At 42.1% G+C, this 7,928-nt stretch overlaps 1 protein-coding gene across 1 annotated transcript in view; it reads right to left on the bottom strand.

The window, feature by feature from the left end:
• Positions 1-7,505, bottom strand: part of sv2a (synaptic vesicle glycoprotein 2A) — a 31,362-nt gene extending 23,857 nt beyond the window's left edge. Inside the window, exon 1 of the mRNA XM_007570540.2 lies at positions 7,356-7,505. The gene's annotated coding sequence lies outside the window, so the exon portion shown is untranslated. The remainder of the gene's footprint in view (positions 1-7,355) is intronic.
• Positions 7,506-7,928: the final 423 nt, after the last annotated feature.

Genomic DNA, 7,928 nt, shown 5'->3' with positions numbered 1-7,928 from the left:
CGTGCGTGCGCGCGTGCGTGCGTGCGTGCGTGCGTGCGTGCGTGCGTGCGTGCGTGCGTGCGTGCGGTGGGGAAGTGGTGATTCCTTTTCTAGCTGCAGATGGCTGGTAATGTCATGCAGCGCAGGATTCATTTCTCACATGCAGAGATGTTTTTTTTCTCCCGATCAGAAATGCTGCAGCTTATAACTGAAGCTGAAGCTATTTTTCAGGAACACCCTCTAAAAAAAAGAAGATACAGACATTTCTAGTGATTTATGTGGCTCAGGGATTACTTCAGAAGTCGTGATCATAAATGCATCGTTCCCCCTGACAGCTCAGCGATGTGAGAATCAGTCAAATCTGTCTGCTCCTTCTCCGGCCTCAGTATCTCAGATACTTCTTAAGAACATTTAAAATGTTACATAAAACTTCTTCTGTTTGGAAATCTCAATCACACCCAGCGCCTCCAGCAGACTCATTAAACAAACACCCAAACCTACAATAAACAGTCCACTAGAGGAAATTATGCAGCTGGACGCTCTTTTCATATCAACGCTCAAAAGAGGGAGCAGCTGAAAATCATACAACTGGAGCATGTAAGTTTAAAGCTTTATGTTTACTGCTTGTCATCATTCCGGTTCTGTTGGAGTCAGAATGTGAAGGACGGAGCAGCCGACCCACCTGAAACCAACACCTGTCTGATTTCTTCTGTTTTAGCTTTTTTCTAATGCAAAAAAATGTTTCAGATCATCAAACAAATTTTAATATCACACAAAGATAATCTGAGAAAATACAAATCCACATTTCAAATTATTATTTTAATTTCAAAGGTGAATAATCAACACAAACTGACCCTTAAATGTAATTTCCTCCTAGACCTCATAACTGATTGTGCCGATCTTGGCAGGAACAACTTCCATTCATTTTTATATCTTTGCAGAATTGCTGTAATTCATATTTTAAAATGTAAAGAACCTGATAAAGGTCATTCCACAGCATTTCACTCAGATGTCTGTTATTTCTTCTGTTACATTTTTTCCTTCACCTTGTCCATCTTATCCAAAATATTTTCTCTGCTCTCGACACCGAGTATCTTATTTATTTTAAAATTTTAACCCATTGAGAATACAACGATTTCAAGGGAGTCCTGGTCAAGAGGCACCAACAAATACAACACAAAAGAAAAGGTCAAGCCGTAAAAAACAGTCATTGAATTTGTCTCGAGAAAGTTTAGTTTGGATGGAAAAACACAAATGAGATTTATTCAGTCAATTTCAAAGTTTCTTGTTCCAAGAACAGGGAGCAGAATGAATGAAAGCTTCTTACCCAATTCAGACAGAAAGGAGCAGCAAATTGTGTGAGCAAAAAGTATACAAGTCAACATTTCTTTATTTTCAGTACAAACATCAGGAGTCCAGGTAAATAAAAACTAACTCCTGCTGATGTTGAGTGAGCGATTCTTTCAGTTCCTTCAATAATTCATGGCTCTTCTCTGGCCGAAGGCACAGCGGTCTGAGCATCGACTCGACCTCCCCCCGCGCTGATGCATTGTTGCAATAAAGCAGCCTCGCTCCAGTTCACGCTCCCTCATCTGCACAAAGTCACACAGCTCTTCCAGCTGCATCACGTCCAACCCAGAGCTGCACACACCAGCGAACATTGGCTGTTTTCAGCTCAACCAGGCCAGAGCTCCACCTCAACACGCAGGTCTCCTCTGGGAGGCTCTGCATCCACGGAGGCCGCAAGTCGGATAGCAACACCATGTCAAACAGCGTGACGTCAGGCCCTGCATCCATTTTGGCTTTGGTCTCTGTTAAACGGGCTGAACGGCAGTCAGAGGGAGCCAAGCTGAGGGAAGCATGTAAACGTTGTGAGGGATAAATGGACTGCATTTGTCATCTTCTCATTCAGGTCTAATAGAGAAATGTCTCCACAAGCTCATTACCTTTGGAACTGTAGTGCAGCTAATTGTTTATCTATCATTCTGCTGAGAACCAATACATCACAAAAGGCAGAGATGCATTTCAATAATGAAGCATTTTTACACCAATTTCCAGCAGGAGTGGAACTGGAACTGAAAGCTGTTGATTCTGTAGCGACGGCCACGCATGCAGACATCGTCAGACCTCTGGATTCACTCAGCAGTTTAGTTAATGAGGACACCTCCTCCTGCAGATGTTTACACCTACCGTGTCCTCCATGCACATCTACAATGAGCAGCACAAGCATTTATACCTCTTCAACTGCTCCACTTTCTTTTAAGCTAACAAAAAGCCCCTCTAGTCAAGTCACAGTCGCAAAATCTTCTGCAGAAATTCTACTGGAAGTCTTTTTGTGACTTTTCACACTTGAAGAGGATGCTTTATGCAAAATTCACAATCTGCACATTTTTGTACTTCCATTTGGGTTTCTACTGATTCTAAAAACAACCCAGCTGTTAAAGAAACCAAAACTTCCAGCCGGTTTTGGTAATAAATTAATGTTTTTTGGTGTCTGGAAAATGAGCCATTTCAAAACCTCCAGAATATAACATCACAGATAAGCAAGTACTGCTCAATCACCTAACAACGCAAGCTAACAGCATGGTCAGGGTAATGTGCAGACCTCCATTTTGGTCTCCTCTAAGCCACTCCTCCAGTAAGAGTAACTATTATTTATCATATCAACAGTTTCTCCCACCTGAGCTGCTGATCTCTTCTGTTTTAACCTAAAGTCAATTCAAAGTACTCGACCAAAACAGAACCAAATTTAGCTTGGAGAGATCAGCAGGTCAATCTGCCTCCACAAACCTCACTAGCTGAGTTTGTAGTTTAGCCTAAAGAAACAGAGGTTCAGTTCCTGCAACAGGACTAAATTCTTTGTGACAGTCAGAAACCTCCTGCAGGGATTTAAAAAGGTGATTATAAAACCCGTGAAAGCCTAACTCATGATGCACATATCAGCATGCCGTCTGCAGACACTGCAGCCCGGCGCTCTGAGAGCAACGAGCGCAGCGTCGTTTTCATGGCCGTGTGATTCCAGCTCCGTTCTGTTTGCATCATGTTCATTCAGAAGAAAAAACAAGTTCAGATGAGCAGATTTATAATTCACTACCAAAGTACAGAAAATGTTTATCTATTGACCTTTTTATTTTTAAATCAGGGTCAAATCATTATAAACATGGAAACAGTCAAGCATAACACAAAGTATTCATCTTTTAATAACCAAGCTTTAATAATAACTAGAACCACGTGTGTCCAGAGGTTTTTACTGAAAAGCTGCACCACATTCAGCTTTTATTAAATGTATTAAAATTGAGTAAATGTAGCAAACATTTTGGAAGAAAGTGACCCAAAACCTGCAGCAGGGCATTTATCGTACCATTTATCATTATCATGATGAATTTCTTGTCATAAGGATTATGATTTATCGTTGTCACCATAAATTCCACTTAATGGCGTTTAAAACTTCCCAGAACTGTCCTTGTTGTCGAGACTGACGATGGATTGTTGAATGAAAGCATCAATAAATACTAGTAAATGTAAAAATACAGTTACTATGTGCAACTTAGTGATACAAACACACTTATTTATGTGACTGGTGTCCTAAAGAAGTGTATTATGGTTGGGAATGTTTTCAAGTGAGTCATTTGTGTCTGTGGGGCTGTAAATGCTGTGACACAAAGTTACAGTCACATAAAAAGGAGTAATATGTTGTTCTTGTCATCACTTTTATCCTTATCACAATAGTATCGCAAAGTATCATGAAAAACTTTGGAAATGGGAACAAATTTATTAAATCAAGCAAAAAAATTAAAAACTAGATGCCTTTCTTTTCCTACAGCAAACAGGCAAAATCCTTTTGGATCTATGATCAAAAGGATCTTTCCTACAAAAAACTGGACTACTTTATTTGCTTGATTTTAGTTTTATTTTTATTTTCTTGGCCTGTGAGAACTTTTGAATCAGCGATTTGGACACCCCTGATCCCTGATGTTTCATCAAACATCCTCCTGCCATCCTGAACCAGAGGACAGCATGAAGTCACCCCTGGCAGAAATAAGATGCACTGTGAGTTATTTATGGTGCGCTCCACTCTAATTGCTGCTCCAACCCTCTTTCATCTGCAGCTGACAGAAAAAGGCCATTGATTATTCCTCTGCCTTGCAGCAGAGCAGAGACATGGCGGGTGTGAGGTCCAAACAGATGTCTCCACAAGTGCAAATGAGGCGGTTCGATCCGTAAAAGCCACCTTGATGTTCACAGAGCGGCGCTGATGGCTGAGTGTCGCCGCGTGTTTTAAGATGTTCTGCTACTGTATCTGACTCGGAGAGGGGAGCTGGAACGTGACGGGATAATCTCAGGACAGACGGGAGCGCGGTCCAATCAGCAGGGCAGCAGGCAGAAAATAGGAACACCAAACAAAGATGCTGCTGCTGCTGCAGCTGCTGCTGCAGCTGCTGCTCGTTGTCAATGGAAATACTGTGCTGCAGGCCGGGCCAGGGGCCACAGAGTCAACATTGATCATTAAATGAGCTTAAATCTGGGTTGTTTGGGTTTTGTAACGTGTCGAATAAGAAAACAAAACAATCAGCACCAGCTCAGTTTAATGGATTTTAGCAAAATCAAAGTTCTTCTCACAACATCCACCAAAACTAGTTTGACAAAATTAATGCAGCTTCAGTGTGAACAAAGTCCAGAGAAAAACGAAGACGACAGAAGGATGAATCTGAACTGGAGCTGCTAGTTTCTGGGTAGAAAACTCATCTTCATTTTGTTCCATATCAATATTATGAATTTTCTCAAAGGGCCATTTGTGCCAAAATGTATTGATAAAACACATTAACAAATTTTCCACAATTAAAATCACTGATTTTGTGGGACTAAATTAGAAATATTTGCAAAAATCATTTGCATACCTATATATGAGGGTAAATGTGACTTTTTCTTACTTGCCGTATCGGTCATAGATGATATGACCGAGCTGTGGAAGAAAGAAATACTTCCACCTGGGTTCAACTTAACTTAAACCCAGTGTTTTCGACCATTTTTGAGAAAAAGTTATAAGAAATTGAAATTATACATTACCGTGAAAAAGTGCAAGCTTCTCGTGATTTTATGTTAATTTCCATGATCACAGAATTGCAAACAGCTGGAGGAACTGATTGATGTAATTTGGCAGTAAGAAGATAAAAACTGCTTTGATTTGAGTGATAAGATCTCTGGAGTCCAGCAGGTCACATGAAAAACTACGGTGGGACGGATTTGGCCTCAGGTTTGTGAAGAAGCTCATTCATGTGTGATTTTAATTTCAGTTCTTATTTAATGGAAACAGCAACTGCAAACTTAAGTTGTTTTTTTATGTTATCAGAATATAGACAAAGCTTTGCACACATTTGTAATGGAAACGCAGCTACTGAGGAGCTTAAATGCTGGTGAGCTGATTGCTGCACAGAGAACCAGAGGCTGATTGGTAACAGGCTGCAGCTGAGAGACGAAACCAAAGACAGAGGAGGGAGAGAGAGAAACACAAGGGAGGAGCAACAAACTGGAGAAAAATGAATCCAAGTGAAATTAATAACTAAACAAACAATAAATAAAAGTCACACTAAGCTGAGTAAAACAGAACAAGGATAACTAAATTAAAATAAGAATAACTGAACTAGCAGAGGAAATAAACACAGATAAAGAAAAAATATGAAAATAAGTAATTAATACAGGGAAAAAAGAAGCAAAGAGTCCAAATAACCTGACAGGAGGAACCTGAAGTACCTGGTGAGAAGTCAGCTTCACACAGCAGATCCTCATCCAGCTCAGGTCACTTCTTTAATCATAATATTGTAAACAAACCTGGAGTCTAAATGATTCAATAAAAAAAGAAAACCCAGAAGCTGCAGCAGCTGCAAAATTAGTTTTTAACTCCATTTTCCTTCCAGAGCACAAAGACAAATAGGCTGAGTTCATTAGATGCTCTGCTTCAATGCCAGGTTGGATTGGACATATATTGGTCCTGTATTGGTTCTTTATTGATCCTGTATTGGTTCTTTATTGGTCCTGTATTGGTTCTTTATTGGTCCTGTATTGGCCATATATTGACTCTATGTTGACACTAATTTGGCTCTGTATTTTACTGCAGGACAGACAAATTGTCCTGATCTGAGTGTCCTAGTAAAACAGCAAGTCTTTCATTTGCACCACTCTGACCTCTGACCTTTAGGATCTTGTCTGGACATGAGTGAGGAGACAGTCCATCCAAATGGGCCAACTGGTTTATTTGGGTTTTTAATGTTCAGTTTTCCATGTTGCTGAAAATCGACACTGAATTCTGCGACGGCAGCTCAGTGAGAAATAAAAACGAATACAATGAGTCTCCTGTGAGAGCATGAGGGGAAACACCCAAACTGTTCAACGGATCAGGAGGGGACCAAATGAACACATGAACTGAAAACAAACGAACTGGGCTGGAGCTCTTTAATCTGGTTCCTGAGGAAGAATAAAACCTATTTTCAGTCCCACATTCTGCTTGGTGACGGGTCGCTGCAGCGTCTCATCCCACAGGCCGACTGAGCTGCAGGATGGCTGCCACACAGCGACACAACACATCACACATGCAAAGTTGTAAAATGCATCTCATGGTAACGGTGGAACATGAATTAATCAGCCAGCAGCGCTGAGGATGCACTCTGCCTCACATCATAAACAAACCAGAGCAAGGTCCAACTGCAGCGCAGGATCCGAGCAGAGCAAACAGAAAGACCCGAAAATACACCGAAAAAAAAGAAAAACTGCTCATCACTCGTTCTCCATCTTATCCTCCCCGCTGGGTTTCCACAAGGTCATTTTTGCACACGACGCAGGACACCTCCAAGGATGCACATTTACAACCTCCTTCACGATTCACAGCAGATAAAACCACAGATAACCAGGCAGGCTGTGAGGATTTCATCTGAGAGGAGAAACGAGGCGGAATCTAGAAACGAGGCGGAGAGGAGAGAGGCAAGGGCACCGGAGCCGAAACCAGCGCTAATTAGCAGACATGGTTTAGAAATCTGGAGCTGCGGGTTAGCGCTGCTTAAAACCGCTAAACAGAACACAACGTGATCTATGAGAAGGATGGAAGATGCTGGTTCTCTGAAGGAACCAGAACAGAACGCAGCTGGCAACAAAATGCCCCCAGAAACACATTTCAAACCGATTTCTAGCTTCATTTACCATTTATTATCAATTATTATCATTTAAGGGCTTTAGGCTCATCGAAGAACCATTTTTATCAGGAGGCTGTCAGGGATCTTGGCTGTGAAATGGTCACAGAACCGATTATAAACGGACGCAGAGCAAGAAAAGCCGTAGGGAAAAGGTGGAGGGGGGAGGGGAGATGTTGGATTAAATAATCTTACCTTTGGGATGAGGAGGTCAGCGCATTTTAGGGCGACTGGGATGATATCGGCGCAGGGAGTCACCCGGATCCTTCAGCAGAAAGAGGCTCCTGTGATGGCTCCTGACGTAGTGACAGGGGAGCTGCTCACTCCTCCCCCTCCCGCCCGCTTCCCTTTCTACTACACAGCATCCTTCCTGCATGGACACACACACACACACACACACCCTCCTCTCCTCCTGCTCGCTCCCATCCTGGTTTCAGCGACAAACCAGAATCGAGCAGAGCGGCCGGATGTGTGAAGACGCTTCTTTTCTTTCCCAGCCTGGTTGGTTCAACCAACAAAGAGTCCAGCTCTTATTATTCAGACAAATGAAGAGACTCCAGGCTTCAGCTGCAAATGTTTGGTGATGCAATAAGCGAGGCTCCCCTGGCACGTGTCTGGGCTCGTGCCTGTAATTGGCTCCGTTAGAGATCAAAGAGACCTGATGGAAAAACGGAAAACCTTTTAATTATAAGGAGGTGATGAAGAGGAGCCGGATGTCTTCCTCCGTGACTCCTGACGATCGATACCTGCAGCAAAATCACAATATAT

This window comes from Poecilia formosa, unplaced genomic scaffold (genome assembly GCF_000485575.1).
Source record: "Poecilia formosa unplaced genomic scaffold, Poecilia_formosa-5.1.2 Scaffold263, whole genome shotgun sequence".
Taxonomy (NCBI): Eukaryota; Metazoa; Chordata; class Actinopteri; order Cyprinodontiformes; family Poeciliidae; genus Poecilia; species Poecilia formosa.
Note: the sequence above shows the minus strand (reverse complement) of the source record. Positions and strands in the feature narration are given on the sequence as shown.